The following is a 16,910-nucleotide window of genomic DNA, read 5'->3' as shown; positions in this document are numbered from 1 at the left end:
GTGGATCAGAAATAGGTAAGTTGGGCAATAGATTCCCTAAGGCTTCAGAAGAGCTAGGGGTACAGACACTGGATTTAGGAGCCCAGCTGAGCTACAATGTCTGACCCAGAGGCTGGAGTCCAGTGCCCAGGCTGGCCTGCAGGATCTGTGTGAGTAGGCTTGAGAGTTTGCTCTCCTCTGGGATGAGGGCAAGTGTCACCTATCAGTTTTGTAAGCCCTATAGAGGCACCAGATGGACACTTCTCATGGCCTGGGGCACATAACTGGTTCTGGTTGCGGGTTAGCCAGGGTGGCTGAACAGTCAGAATCAGGGAGTTCTAGAAAGGCCAGAGGCTGGGCACAGGAGCACTTGGGCATCAGGGGATAAGGAGAGGCAGAGGTGGTTTGAGTCAATGCTGAAGACACAGCTGGGCTGGGGTTTCCAAGCCCTTCATGTTTGATGGGCAGCCTTGGATCTGTTGGGGATACTATCAAATTAGGTGTGGGTCTTTTTAGAAACCTTTCCCTTTTCTTGGGATTCCCTAAACCTTGGTTGCAGCTCTGTAATACATATCCCTGAGTTACCTGGAAAAGCATTTCCTTCCATCTAGGGCTGCCCCATCGTCTAGGTGCCCCTTGTTTGGAGGATGGCTGTATGCAACATAGCAAGCCTTCCCAGAAGGGTAGCAAGCCAAGGCAAAAACTCTCCGGCAACTGTGCAGTACCATCAAAACCCTCCAGCTTCCCATCTTGTCACCTCCTTAGTAGTCTATTAGTCTGGCATTTTCTCAATTATCCTTCACAGTGCAGCCTGTGTGATTTGTTTGAAATGCAAATCTGACCAGGTCTTTCTTATACTTGAAATCTTTCAGTGGCTCGCATTGTCTATAGCAGTTATGTTAAGATTGCTGGGCCTGAGAATTTGCATTTCCAGCGAGCTTCCAGGTGATGCTGCGGTTGCTGCTTTTGGTCCTGAGACCACACTAGGAGAATGATGGGCCTCTGTGACAAAAATCTGGCTCCTTAATGTGATGTAACAGGTGCTTCCCAGCTTAACTCCCACCTATCATTTTCTGCCTTGAATTTTATGTTCTAAAAGAGTTGTTCTTATTGTTAATATATATATAGTTACCTCATGAGCCCCACCCTCACCCTTCTGGCCCCAATTCAGAATCTTGACCTCAAATCAGAATCTTCACCCTAAATCAGAATTGCAGGCAGTAGTGCTTAGGACTTTAAATTTTAAACTAGGTCCATAGCTGATTCTAATACAGGTGGGCCTCGGACCACGTGTGGAAAAACACTATATACTAAACAGCACCACCAACCACACAATATGTGATTTTACTCCTCTGTATTTCTCTCAATCTAAAATGTACCCTCTACCATTGTTCTCCTGTTCTATAAATAAATTCTTAAAGATTCAGCTAGACTCAAGCATCCGGTCTTCTGTGAAGCCTTCCTCTCACATGCACACACATATCAACAAGCACACACACCTGAACACTATCATGACCCTTAAATTGGAAACATCTCTTTACGTGTGCATCATGACCACTACTCTGTACCCTCTTGGAGAGCAGGAAGTGATCTTCTACTTTCGACCCTGGCATATGGTATGTAATAGTAAGTAGTCAATAAATGTTTGTTTGTCAAATGCCTAGACTGTCAGTTCACTGTGGATGAGGAGAGGGGACACAGGCACTTTTGGCAGGTGTAAGAAAGGTGGTTGGGAACCTCATGGGAGTCCTTGAGGCCATATCATAGAACTTAACTGCTGTTCCCATGGTGTGGCTGAGGTGCGGGCCTGCATCCTGGGTGCAGTGTGGTGGGGATGGGGATTGGCAGAAGCATGGCAGCAGCTGGGATCCAGGGGACCCAGCCTTTCATTCCTGACCTCCTCTCTAACTTTCTAGTAAAGGCCAGGCTCAGAATGGTCTAACCAGAGCTACCATTTATTGCGTTTTTGACATGTGCCCTATACTGTGTTAGGCCCTTTACTTACAGTATTCATATCCTCATGACTGCTTTGAAAGGTCAATATCATTACTCCCATTTTACAGATTAGAAAACTGAGGTGCAGAGATTAAAAAAAAACCTGTTCTATCCACACAAGTGAAAATTGGCAGAATCTGGATTCAAAGCCAGAGCAATCTGATTCTATTGCTCTTACCTTGTTCTTTTCATTATTCCATAGCTAGACAGTCTGTGGACTGGGTCATTAGCCCCCTAGGTTTCCACCAGTGAAATCCCTGGGCCTAGACAATTCTTGGATCCAAAAGTGAACCATGGGGATAGCTACACTCGTCTCTTCAGCTTATTCCAAGGGGATCACACTGTATGGCCCCCTGGTGGTCTGGTTTATCTGGGACTTTGGGAGATCAGGTGTGGAATATTGCTGTAACATGGCAAGGACAAAATTCGATAGTGGAGGAGGAGGTGAGGGCCAGTGCTTTGCAGACCAAATGGATGGCAATCACACGCAGAGACCATTGGCCAGGGCTAAGGAGCCAGGGAGTACAGGGTGGGTTACTAGCTGATGTCAGGCTATGATATGGATTGAATTGTGTTCCCCAAGCTTTATGCATTAGAAGCTTGATCCCCACTGTGACTGTTAAGAGGGTAAGAAATCCTATTACGGTCATTGAAAGGCTTGGTCATTGAAAGGTAAGGCCTTGAAGAGATGATTAGATTGTGAGGACCGTGACATAGTGAATGAATTAATAACGGTGGTCGTGGGTGTGGTTCTGAAGGCTTTAAAAGGAGAGCATGTGAGGTCTCTCTCTGCTCCACCATTCTGCCATGTGAGGCCCCTGAGTCACTGTTGCCACCACCAAGGCCTTTACCAGATGTGTTCCCTGGACTTTGGACTTCCCAACTGTAAGCAATAAATTCCATTTCCTTTATAAATCACCCAGTTTCAGGTATTTATGTTATAAGCAACAAAAACGGGACTAATGCAGGCTGCTACAGTGCCTTGGGAGCAGGAGAGTTGGAGTGTCTTGGGACTCCTGAGAAGCACCTGGAAAGAGTCCATGGACAAGGCTTCACCTGTGGCTGCCACTTTCACAGGCCCAGGCTCTGAGCCCAGACTCTGTTGCATTATGACAGCCCCACACCTGTCACTTCACTTCTCTCCACTTCATTTAAAAAATGAGGGGGTTGAACTAGAAAGACTGTAATTCTTTAGTCTATTGCCTCCCACCTAGAAGTCTATTTTGCATTTCAGGTCCCACCCAGCTTGCATGAAAAATGGATGCTCCCTAGTGTTTCACATTTAGCTTTTTAGTTTCCATAAACTTATAAATTTTCAAAAACAATATTTCAAACATAATTTAATCTCTTATTAGCTTCACTTCACAAATGACAAAATTTATCTTTTATTTTTTAAAATTTTATTTTAACTTCACAGTATACATTGTAGTTGATTTTCGTGTCCCTTTACCCGTTCCTCTTCCCCTCCTCCCCTTCCCCCCACTACATCATACCTGTTCACTTGACAAATGACAAAATTTAAACTTGTAAGATTAGGTGATTTGTCCAAGGTTATCCAGCTAACAAGTAATGGAATCAGATTAAAACCCAGGGCTGCCCGATTCCAAAGTCTCTCGACTGTACCATTTTTTCTATACTGTCTAGAAGAACCAGAGCCAAGGAATGATCAAATAAGAGTTATCAAAGGCAGAATCAGAAATTGGAGAAATCAGAAAAATGAAAGGCTTGAAATAAAGTTTGTGACTTCACATCCTAGAGTGGACCTGGAGGATGGGGAGGAGGGAGGCAAAGATTGTAATGAGATGAAATATTCTAATGTCAAGTTAATATGGAACCAAAGGAAAATGTAGAAACATGGAGAAATACTGCTTGTAATGGTTGAGAGCACATGAAAGTGAACAAAAATGTGTGTGAGAACCACAGGATGGCACTGTAGGTGAATGGACAGGGTGAGGAGCTGTTGGGCAGAAACAGGCCACCAAATACAAAGTGGCATAAGCAGGGCCAGTTGCCTGTCAGCACGTTTGCCAGATAACAAGAGGAAAGTCACCAGCACAAAGTGTGCTCATTACAGGCTTCTGTGATAGGCAGAACAGATAGGCGGCACCCATACCTGTTAATTTTGTGGGAGAGCTCCAGTTTCAAGAGTTCTGTATGATTATCAGTTATGTGTTAAGATCACATGTTCAGATTTTACTTTTGGATAAAATGAAATCACTGTAATTATATCATGCCTTCTCTTACTAAAAGTAGATATAGAATCTTTATCCATGTGTCAAAGGAGATAAACCACAGATTTTCTATTCAAATAAAACTTAAAGCTAGATAATGCAGAAAAATGTGAAGAAAAGAAGCAGAGAAATATGTACATGAGGATGGGTGGGGAAGGCAAAATGATGCACATTGATCTTAAATTTCAGAGTTCCTCAAAAGCTGGGTAATGAGCTACTCAGCAAAAGTCAAGGATGATTTCCAGGTGAGATGACCATGTCAAGATAGAGTACAGTTGTGAAAGATTCAAAATTGCCTGGCAGTAGAATATATATTAGCAGCAAAATATTAAATTCAGAGGGAACACAGAGGAAAGATGGATTGCCCAGATTAGATTTTGGGAAATACACCTTCCAGAAAAGAATGACGAAAGCATAAGTATCCGGCTGGCCGGTTAGCTCAGCTGGTTAGAGCGCAGTGTTATAACACCAAGGTTAAGACAAAAAACTGTGAAAGCGTAAGTAGCAGACTTAGGTGTTGTGACTTATGATGAGGGTGGGAAGATGGGGGATGAGGGATGGAGTCGAGGTGGGGGGAGTCTGAGGGAGGGTGTAAAAGGAAATTGAAAAGAAAGTTTGTCTTTGGGACCCTGATCAGTGCCTTGCTCTTTCTGTTTGAATTCTCCTAAAGTATTAGCTGATAAAGACTTGAAGTGGTATTGACGGCTCAATATGGGACTCTTAGAGAACCTATCTGGTTCTCCTCCTCAATTTGCAGCGTAGTAGAGAGGTGAGGAGTCCAGTCTCTAGGGCAAGCCCGCCTAAGTTCAAACCGCACTCTGTTACTCAGCTAGCACTAAAACTGACAGTCACTTCACCTCTCTTTGCTTCCTTTTCTCCATATACAAAACGAGGATAATCATACAGAACCACAGTTCTAAAATCGAAAGGGCTTGGAAAAACAAATGATTTTTTCACAAATTAGTTGATGCCAGAACCTGACCTGAACTGATGCAAGACTATTCATAGTTTTATGTTTGCTACCTAGTGTGAATATTTGTAGATTTCACTGCAGAAATATTAATGTGGTTAATATTTATTGGGTGCTGCTGCATACCCCACTTAGGGTGTTAGTAATATACAATCCATGCACAATTATTACCTTTTTAAAATGTGAAAAATTCTCATTCCAAAGCATATTTGGCTCCAAAGGTTTTTGGATCTATAGTTCCTCCTTCATAGGGTTACTATAAGGATTGAATGTGTTAATTCATGTAAAGCACTTAGAAGAGCACCTGCTGCATATAGGTAACTTTCTAAATATTGGTTGTTATCATTACTATTATTGTGTGCTTTCTGAAGGCCCACCTTGTAAAAAGCTGTGAATTGACGAAGTACCACAATAATAACAGATACAGTAATTTATTTAGGTGACTGTCAGAACTCCCCATTTGAGCCTAGATTGTATATACACTAGGTTTTGGACATGTTTTGTACATGCCTGGAGGATTGGTGATTGGTGACGGTGGGGGGAGTGCCTGACAGGGTTCTGGAAACTGAGGAGCCAGAGATCTTCCTGAAAAAACAAAAACTACATTCTAAAAGGAGAATGAAGGGACACAAATTTAGTTCAAAGACCATGGGCCATAGTGAAAAAGAGTGAGTCAGGGAAGCACAGGACATTTCTTACTCAATACCCCAGATTCTGTGGACCCCTCCTGAGTCCCAGCCAAAGGGGGCTGCAAGGAAAGAGCAAGTAACAGCTGGTCCTGTTGACTCTGCAGCCAGCTGGGAGCATCTGCAGCCACAGTGTTCAGCCCTCGTCCAGTGGCTTTGGCTCTGTAAGCAGATGCTCTTACAGCAAGATGATGGGTAGGGTCTGTGGCAGGCACTAGCAGCAGCAGCAGCAGCAGTAGCACCTCTAGTGGACATCGGCAACCTTTCCACCCTTTGGGCATCTATAGTGACCAGAGGGAGCTGGAGGAGTTTGAGGAAGAGCAGTGGAGAAGAGGAACCAGAGAAAAATTGTTTAGTGAACAATTTTGTCATGCTATCTTTACTCCTAGACTGTTATGGCCTGGGAAATATAAGCTTCAGATAGCAAGTAGTAGAATAAACAAAAGAAAGGAAAAGAAATCATTGCTAAAAATAAAAGATCGTGTTTGAGTTGTAAATTCCTCTAGAATCTGTGCTTCTGAACTTGGGGTCAACAACAATACAGTGGAGCCTCTACTTGCCCAAGGCAGCCAGTGGATAAATGGGCTGACAAAAACTTTTAAAATAATAATGCAAGTGCTAGAAAGGGGAATTTTCCAGATCATCTGGGGACATTTGTATTTCTCCCAAGTAAGGTAGATGCCACTTGCAAATGTGCCCCCTTAGCCTAATATTCTTTTCTTAATATAATTAAGGGTAGATCAACTCAAATTATAACACAGACACTGTTAACAGTAATGTGGGATTATGTTAACACTCTAAGTGCTTAGAGATGAATGAGTCATATGTCAGGCTGTGACAAAGGCTTCACTCTTTAAGCAAGAGAGGCCTAGTTCTGGCACATTATTAATTTCTGAAGCTTAAATCTGGGGTAACTGGATTTAGGCGATTAATCTCTATTTCATTACAATTCCTTCTGATAGATTTTGGCCCCTTCTCTCCCACTTTCACATATTGTCTGATAGACTTAAAAAAAATACACACAAGAAAATCCTTATTACTTTGAGTAAGGAGCAGTTTCTGCAAGAAGACTCACAATCCCAGGATTTTTTTTTTTTTTTTTTTAAAGATGACCGGTAAGGGGATCTTAACCCTTGACTTGGTGTTGACAGCATCACGCTCTCCCAAGTGAGCCACAGGCTGTCCCAATCCCAGGATTTTTAATATAATTCAGAGAAGAGCCAATACTTTCTGAAAAGGGGTTTATTGGGGTGATTCAATGAAAGATGCTGAATTCCGTGGAGCCAGGGAGGCAGGACTCCTGGGAGGGCATAGGAAACTACCCAGGTCTGGTCTGAAATTGCACAGGAGATCTGGGTTAAAAATGAGGCGGTTGCCAGGGCTGAAAGGCTGAAATTTGGACAGGCATGAGAGCTTGGCTGGTTTCTAGAGTCAAGAGAAGCTCCAGACTGGAGTTTAAGGTGGGTATCTGCCTAGGTTTTCCAGAGGATGATGACCATCATGATGGAGGAGGCCAGCAAGAGCAAGTAGAGGCAGAAGAGCAGGGTGTCCATCATGAGGCTGAACTGTACCCACAGCTCTACCAAGTGATGCTTCTGTGCCTTCCATTCCTGTTGGGCCCCCGTTGATTCAGGGCACCCATTTGACCCTAACTCTGTTGGACCTGGTACTGTCCCCACCAACTCTACTGGCTCCTTCAGGCCTGTGGAGAGGACAAAGACTCAGCTGTGGGCTATGAAGGTCACCAGGGAGGGAAGGTGCTTGGGAAGGAGGCAGGAGCAGAGAAGTGAAGGTTGGGAAGAGGAAGCGTGGGTGGTGCTGGTTTCCCTTACCAGGCAGGTGGGTGGGGGTGGGATCCAGGCCATTGTTTCCCTCTGGGGTGTAGTTGGGCAGCATCTCCTTGGTCTGGTGCAGTGCAGCAGCAGGGCTTGGAGCCACCGAGGCATGGGTGGGGGCTGGGTGGGGGCCAGGTGCAGCAGGTAGGTGATGAAGACGGTCTCCAGCAGGCTGATCACCATCAGGGACAGGCACATGGCAAAGTAGACACCTAGAGGGAAGGTGGGTCTGCGTGAGGGCCAGAGGCACCACCCAGGGCTTCTTGTTTCCTCTTTCCCAGAGGACCTTTTTCCAGGATCCCTTTTCATTCTGATCTGGTTCTGCTGGTACCTCTCCCCACCCCACCACACCTTGCTTTTGTTCTCTTGATGGAGGGAGAGGGCATGCTGCTGAGGGAGGTGCCATTGGTGAGGAGCAAGTCATTCATCATGAGCAGGAAGATGTTGTAGCCCAGTAGAAGGGTTATCTTGAATGGGGCATGGTTCTCGCTTTCTGCTGGCAGGTAGAAGCTGAGCGCATTGATGGCAACCAGAAAGCTACTGGGCACCAGAAGGTTTATGATGTGGAGGGTGGGCTTGTGCCTGACGGACACGTCATGGGGAGGAGAGGGAGACACAAGTGAGGGACAGGCTGGGAGGCTGACAAGCCAGGTAAGAGTAAGAGTTGGGATTTGTCTCAGAACAGGTTGTCTAGTAAGGAAACCTTACCTCACTGTGCATTCACTGTCCTGTCTCTCCGTCTAATTGCATCTCACAGGCTTTGATTCTTACCATGCTGCTTACCACTGAAATGGATCTCATTCTTTCTTGGTCCAAGGTGTCAACTTTCTCTATTGAATTTTTTTTTCTTTTTTTTTTTTGCGGTTGGCCAGTATGGAGATCCAAACTCTTGACCTTGGTGTTACCAACCTGCACTCTGACCAACTGAGCTAACCAGCCACTCCTCTCTATTTAAATTTTTATTCCTGCCAATTTACTCTTAGCAAGGCTGTGGGACCAGATACTTAGGTATCATGTGCGTTTTATCTTTTCATTTCTGCTTGCTTTTTTCTCATTAAGGTCTAATCTCTGGTTACTTTGCAGGTGGACATTTAAGACCAGTGGGAGGAAAAGCAGAATTACTTTGTGCTTGTCAGGATCTGGAATCATAATTTCCCTAAGACAGTGTTTCATAACTTTTCCCACCGTATCTTGTTAAAAATAAACAAAAATTCTTGCCCTCCGTGAAATTCCGATAGGCCTTGGGGAATGGGAAGTTTGCTCTTACTGTGAATCACTGGCATAGGAGCTTTGGTGTTCCTCAAGGGAAGATTTATTTAATGAATATTTACTGGGTACCAGGTATGGTTCTAGTACTGTAGATTTATCAGGGAAAACAACTGACAAAAATCTTTGCCTCCATGGGGCTTACTTTCTAGGGGGAGAGCTTACATTCTAGTGGAGGACATAAGCTACGAATCTTAAGAGAAGATCACCACCAGAGCCCCTGCGCTCACATAGAAAATGATTTGGTTGTACTAGTTGGTGTCCACAGTCATCTTCATTGCTTTTTGGTGGATACCCAGAAGTACCCTCTCCTCCTTGCTCCTAATGAGGTTCTGAGGTGTGTTTGAAAGCTCCTGCACTTTCTCCATGCCCTGGACCATGTTCTCTGCTGCAAAGGAGACCCAGACAATAGCCTTCCCAGATCCTCCAAGCCCCTAACCCACGCTGTTGGATTCCTCTCCACTTAGCTTCCAGACCCCTTTTGGTGAGATTGCCTCACTGTTCCTAGCTTTCTGTCCTCTTCTCACTCAAAACCCTTTCTCTGCCTCTCCACAGCCTATGTTAATGAGCCTCACTTACCTGTGTAGGGGAAAGACATAAAGGTGAGGATGCAGATCTGTTGATCAAAAAGGAAGTAGAAGATGTCAGGTTACAGATGCTGACCACCCACACTGGCTTATCATATTTGATGCAACCTTAACTGTTGACATAAGCCATGAGACCCGTAAGTGTCTTATCCATGTCCATGCTGTATGTGAGAAGGACAGGGAGGTAGGTGCTGTGTGTTCCCTATCTGACTTGGCCTTTCTCTCTCAGGTCACCCCATTCCTGGGCTCCAGCCCCACTCATATGACTTCTCCCTTCCACCTCTCGCTGGATTCTGGGAGTTGTAAGCTATTCAACTCAGACCCTGCTCTTTTCTAAGTTGAGCTTTGTGTGGTCCCTGTTGGTTACATTATGGCCTTCCCTGCAGATATGGTTTTCTTCTTGCTTTTTTCAGCTGTGGTACCTACAGCTCCTCCATGAAGATATCTGGAAGCCATAGGGTCTCAGTTGCCATGCTGAGCTTCTTGATGCCCCCACATTCATCTGGGTTCCACCTGATGAATGGATTGTACCCGACCTAGAAGACACATGGCATGAGATAATCAGGGGGTGGGACCTAGTTTTATTCTTGCTCTGCCTCCTGTACTTTGCAGTCCTTTTATTTATTTATTTTTATTTTATTTTTATTTATTTTTTTTTTTTGTCGTTTTTTCCTGACCGGCACTCAGCCAGTGAGTGCACCGGCCATTCCTTTATGGGATCCGAACCCGCGGTGGGAGCGTCGTCGTGCTCCCAGCGCTGCACTCTACCAAGTGCGCCACGGGCTCGGCCCTTTTGCAGTCCTTTTAAAACTCTCCCACCCCTTCTCTGGGAACAGCTGTCACAATGTCACTAACAAAGTCTTACTTGTTTCCACTTTTCCCTCAGTGTTCTCAAGGGAGACCTTGAGCTTGGCTCTGGATTCCCTGGGATGGAGCCACTTAAGTACTGGCTTCTGTGACCTTGGTTTATGCCACCTTCTCCCTATGTGTCCTCTGCCCTCCTAAACTGGCAGAATAATCAGGAAGTTTTGTGTTTACATTGTTGGTCTGACTGTTTGAATTTGTCTAATTTGTGGGTATTCTCAGACTCAGTGCAATCTGCAAAATTGGACCCAGGAGTGGGAAAAGGGGAAACAGTCTGTCATACCACATTCAGCCACAGGAACAATGTCATCAGTTGAAGGTGTGCATCCTGGAAAAGCAATTTTCATCCAGGATTATTAACTCCAAGAAGGCAGATCCAATGCCACCACCTGCTCCTTACTAATTGCCAAGGCTGACCATGTGGCAATTATGATTTTTAATCATAAGTCACTGGAAAATGTAGATCAAAACATTCCAGAGTACATGAAAAATGCAAGTGAAAAACCCAGTATTGAGGGTCCGTTGGGAACATGTTTCTTGTGGATTTTTCCAGAAAGGAACAGATATTACCTGCAATGATGTCATTGCAAACATTCCTTGTCATGCCTCTCCACCCTATAGAATGAGCCTCTAATTTTTAAAAAAAGTTTTAAAATCATTTCTTTCTAATTTTTTATTGTGATAAAATACACTTTGCATAAAATGTATTATCTCAACCATTTTTAAATGTACAGTTCATTGGCATTAAACACATCCATATTGTTGTGCAGCCATCACCACCGTCCACCTCCACAACTTCTTTCATATTGCAAAACTGAAACTGTACTCCGATTCCTCACTCCCCCGAGTCCCTTGCAATCACCGTTTCTGTCTCTATGATTTTGACTACTCTAAATACATCATGTAAGTGGAATCATGCAGTACTTGCATTTGTCTTTCTGTGACTGGCTTATTTCACTTGCATAATGTCCTCAAGGTTCCTCCATGTGTCAAAATTTCCTTTTTCATGCTGAATAATATTCCATTATATGTACATACCACATTTTTTCTATTTATTCAGCTGTTGATAAGCACTTGGATTGCTCCCACATTTCAACTATTGTGAATAATTCTGCTATGAACATAAGTACACAAATATTTCTTTAAGACTCTACTTTCAATTCTTTTGAGTATTTACCCAGATGTGGAATTGCTGGGTTGTATGGTAATTCTATTTTTAATTTTTTTAGAAACTGCCATACTGTTTTCCATAGTATCTGCACCATTTTACATCTCCACCAATAGTGCACAAGTGTTCCAATTTCTCCTCATCCTTATCAACACTTGCTATTTTTTATTTTTTAAAAAACAGTAGCTATCCTAGTGGATGTGAGGTGGTATCTCACTGTAGTTTTGATCTGCATTTCCTTAATGATTAATGATATTGAGCATCTTTTCCTGTGCTTATTGGCTATTCATATATCTTCTTTGGAGAAATGTTTATTCAAGTCCTTTGCCCATTTTTAAATTGGGCTGTTTGGTTTTTTTGTTATGAGTCTCTAATTCTACCAAATCTAGTCAGAGGACCCACTGCTCACCACTAGACCATTGCGATGTTGGGCCAGAACTCATCACTCCCAGGATGGCAGACAGGGTGAAGAAGATGTTGACACAAGTGGGGATGCTGTGGTTGGTGACTGGACGGAAGGCCTTTCTGTCAAACACTGCTCGGAAGGCAGCGGGATCTACCCCATGCTGGTCAAATCCTGAGCAATTGATGGTGACAGTGTCACCTCTTCCTGTAGAGAGCAGGGACTCTGAGGTTGGAGCAAGACTTCTGTGTTTATGAAGACTTCTTATGTGAGTCAGGTGCCAGGGCTGGGGGCTGTTTCTGCACAGAGAGAAAACAGAGGGCTCTGGGAGAAGCACATGAGCACCTCCTTTCTGGGTCAGGGAAGGTGGGCTGGGCTGGTAGGCAAATGATGGAAGTTGATGAGGTAGGCTGTCAGGGATCTGTCCTCAATTCCATTGTTTTTGTCCCCATGAAAATTTGTCCAAATGTGTATGCAAACTCAACCCTGATCACCACTTCAGAGTGCCCTGCTATATGCCATATTCTTAACAAACTCACCACAAATCTCTCCATCTTCACTCAATGTCCTTCTAAGACAGAACTCTTAAGGCAAACAATTTTCTCAAATCCCTGATGTAGACTTAAGTTATTTACATTATTATATTACTTAAATGGGTACGTTAATAAAACCATGTGCAAAGTCCTTATGCTTAGGGCCGGCCCCGTGGCTCACTCGGGAGAGTGCGGCACTGGTAGCGCCAAGGCCGCGTGTTTGGATCCTATATAGGGATGGCCGGTGTGCTCACTGGCTGAGCGTGGTGCTGACCACACTGTGCCGAGGGTTGCGATCCCTTTACCGGTAAAAAAAAAAAAAGTCCTTATGCTTATAGCTCTTCTACCATATAAAATTAAAATAAGTTTATGTTATATACATGCAAGACTAAAAAATCAACACAACACTAATTTAATGTGATGTATAATATTGTTTTGCTAAAATTAGATAATTGATGTCAATTTTTTCCTCTCTAGCAAGGAGCTAGGTTTTGGACACCTATCTGTTATTTTGTTGGGCTAATCAATTTGAAAGTGCATCTCAATATAACAGCACTTCACTTAACAAAATTTAAAAAGCAATTCTTCATTTCATGCTAACTGCTACCCAAACTGCTAATGAAGTAAGGAAACAATGAAGTAACAGGGGAAGTTGTTACAACAAAGGAGAGACATGTGTAATGCTTTCCTTTATAATGTGAATATGTGACATGACTTATCATCACATGCCTACACTACTGCAGTTCTCTATTAAAAATGCTATGAACCCTTTGGCTGTATAACATGTTATGATGTCATTTGGCTTTCACTTGGCATTGTTTACATCTTAAATCCTCTTCTTTTCTAGTTTGCCTAAGACCATTAAAGAGGTACATTATATTCTTCACACTATATTGTTTCCATGATGTCAAAAAAAGTTGATTTATTAACTAACTTTAAAAAAAAGTCTTACTTATTCCATGAAAAAGTCTTTCATTTTGAAGTTGACCTGCAAAAGAGAGTTTTTGTCTTTGTAACTGGCAGAGGAATTGAACATGAGGGCCACAGCAGATGTGGGGTGATGGTTACTATTTGACATTAGCTCCTGACAAGCTGAGTGAAGGAGGGTGTCTGGAGGTGATTGAAGTGGAGCACTTCTCCTGTCAGTGAACGTACCACCATCCATCCAGCTCAACTACCAGGAACCAGTGCTACCCTTGACACCTCTCATACCACTGTATCTAATCCATCAACATGTTCTGTTGATTTTACCTCTTATATTTCTCCATCCTCTTCTCTCCATCTTTTCCACCACAATCCTCATTCAAGCCACCATCAACTCTGTCCTGGATAACAACAGTCACTCCTAGCTGGATTCTTCTCTCCCATTCTAGCTGTCTCTAATTCCTTCTCCAGTCTTCCAGCCACAGTGTAGTTTTCAAAATGTAAATTTGATTTTTCAACTCTTATCCTGTTGATCCTTTAAAACTGTCAACCTAAATAACAAACAGAAGTTTCCTAAAATAATAATGAGTTTAATCAGGATAGAACATTGTGATGGGAGTACCTGTGCCATTGTAAACTATGTATAATCAGGGAGACAAAGGAAGCCAAAGGGGTAACAAGATTGATGCCAGTCAGAGGTTGGACAGGCAATTGCTGGGTGTTCATGCAGAAGTATTTTTGTGTAAAGTCAGGGTGGCCTTTGTGCAACGTTGTGGTTTTCAGAGTCCTTTGTGATAGTTCTTGTCATCAGGCATATGTGCATGAGGAATATCCTCCTCTCCTCCTCCAATTCATGGCCTTTCCCTCCTGGTCTATTTGTCAGGGTTTTTGTTTTGTTATGTTTTGCTTTGAACACAAACAATTCCGTTTGCATTCTGAAAACTTTCAAACCTTTCAATGATTGCCTTTTGCTCTTACTCTAAAGACTCTAAAAAACATGGTCTACAAAGCCTTTGGAGATGCTTTCCTTCTTCTACCACCACCTGGCCTTTGTTGTTCCCTCTGCCTGAATTGTTCTTTCCTCTGCTCACCTCCACTGGCTTCACTTCACTAACTCCTATCCTTCAGATGTAACATACATATACCTTCCTTTTCTAATACTTACCACAGTCATAATTTAAATTTTGATTAATGTGTATTTGGGACTATAAGCCCGATGAGGGCAGGAAACTTGTCTGTTTTAGCTCCATTGTGTCTCCATCAAATATTGAATGAATGAGTATATTTAGTATATTACACAACATATATATTATTTTAAAATACATACAATTCTGCATTGCAACATATATTCTCTAGCCCCTTGGCTGAGGATTGGGGAATATCAACCCCTAAAACATTTCACAACACAAACACACTCTGAGGGGTGATGTTTTGCAATCAATATCATATAAATAAGTTAAGTGTAATTGTTTGGCTCAGGCTATCCTTGGACAGACCAAGACAGTACTACAGCATATTGAAGTCTGGCACCAGGGTTGTGTAGTGCTAATCCATTCCTTAAAAAAAAAAAAAAAAATATATATATATATATATATATATATATATTTGAGGTATTTCAGGCATATTTTAGAAGCTTTATTTTATATGAAGTTACTAGATCTGCAGCTTTTGGGTGCTACAATGTTTGAGGCATGGTTGGAAGTACTGGTATGCTTTGGTGAGATGGTATCTCATTGCTATTTTAATTTGAATTTTGCTGATTTTTAGTGAGATTGGGTATCTTACTGTATTTGAGTGGCTGCTCAGGTTTCTTTTCTGTGAGCTGTCTGTTCACATCATTTGCCTATTTTCTATTGGGTAATTCACCATTTCTTATTGAATTGTAGAAATTAGCTGTATAAGGGGACTTCAAAAAGTTCATGGAAAAATGGAATTAAAAGATAAAAATAAAAAATATAAACTTTATTTCTCATTGTAAACTCCATCTAGTTCAAAACACTTTTGCAAGCAATGATACAAGCCATTTAGTCCACCCCTAAAGAACTGAGGGTGCTGGGAATTTACCCATGTCAATGCAGACTTTTTACATTATTAACTGAAGAAAAATGGGTGCCCTTTAAATTTTTTTTAAGATCAGAAAACAAAAAGAGTCAGAAGGAACCAAATCACAAGTATAAGGTGGATACCTAATGATTTCTCATTGAAACTCTTGCAAAACTGCCCTTGTTTGTTGAGAGGAATGAGCAGGAGCATTGTTGTGGTAGAGAACTTTCTGGTGAAGATTTCCCTGGGTGTTTTTCTGCTAAAGCTTTGGCTAGCTTTCTCCAAACACTCTTATAATAAGCAGTTGTTATCATTCCTTGGCCCTCCAGAAAGTCAACAAGCAAAATATCTTGAGCATCCCAAAAAACTGTTGCCTATGACCTTTGTTCTTGACCTGTCCACTTTTGCTTGGACTGGACCACTTCCACTTCTTGGTAGCCATTGCTTTGATTGTGCTTTGTCTTCAAGATTGTACTGGTAAAGCCATGTGTTATATCCTGCTACAATTCGTTGAAGAAAAGCTTCAGGATATTGATCCTACTTGTTTAAAATTTTCACTAAAAGCTCTGCACTTGTCTGTAACTGATCTAGGCACATCAGTTTTGGCACCCATAGAGTGGAAAGTTTTCTCAACTTTAATTTTTCAAGGGACCAATTGAGATGTCTATGGTGTTGATTATTGTTTCTGCTGTTAATCATAGGTCCTCTTCAATCAGGGCATGAGCAAGATTATTTTTTTTCCTTGAAAATTGATGTAGATAGTCTGCCACTGCAGGCTTCATCTTTAACATTGTCTCATCCCTTCTGAAAATGAGTTATCCATTGGTATACTGCTGATTTCTTTGGGGCATTGTCCCCATTAACTTTTCAGAAGGCATCAATAATTTACCATTCTTCCACCCAAGCTTCACCACAAATTTGATGTTTGTTCTTCCTTCAGTTTTAGCAGAATTCATGTTGCTCTGATAGGGGCTCTTTTCAATTTGGTGTCTTATCCTTCTTAATACCTCAAACTAGATCCTGTTCAGACATGTTATAATAAGTTTGTATGAGTTTATTTTGGTGCCAAAAATTTTTGAAATCTATGCATAGATTTTTCATTAATACACATTTTCCATGAACTTTTTCAAGACCATCATATATTTTGTGTTCAAAAAATTTTATCAGTTATGGCATGAGGTTTATCTTTTCACTTTATGGCATCTTGTACAGAAGTTTTAATTTCAATACAGTAAAATATTATCAATCTTTCCTCTATTATTTGTTTTTGTATCTTGTCTAAGAAGTTCTTCTGTACTCCCAAGTTCATAAAGATACTTCCTATTTTCTTCTAAAGGTTTTAAAGTTTTCCCTTTCACATTTAAGCCTTTGATCTATACAAATTGATTTTTCTGTGTGGTATACAGTAGTAATCCCTAAGTTCTTT

The 16,910-nt window shown here is 42.1% G+C and overlaps 1 pseudogene; it reads right to left on the bottom strand.

The window, feature by feature from the left end:
• Nucleotides 1–7,333: 7,333 nt before the first annotated feature.
• Nucleotides 7,334–13,682, bottom strand: LOC134384233 (5-hydroxytryptamine receptor 3C-like; annotated as a pseudogene).
• Nucleotides 13,683–16,910: the final 3,228 nt, after the last annotated feature.

Source organism: Cynocephalus volans, chromosome 1 (genome assembly GCF_027409185.1).
Source record: "Cynocephalus volans isolate mCynVol1 chromosome 1, mCynVol1.pri, whole genome shotgun sequence".
In the NCBI taxonomy this organism is placed as follows: domain Eukaryota; kingdom Metazoa; phylum Chordata; class Mammalia; order Dermoptera; family Cynocephalidae; genus Cynocephalus; species Cynocephalus volans.
Note: the sequence above shows the minus strand (reverse complement) of the source record. Positions and strands in the feature narration are given on the sequence as shown.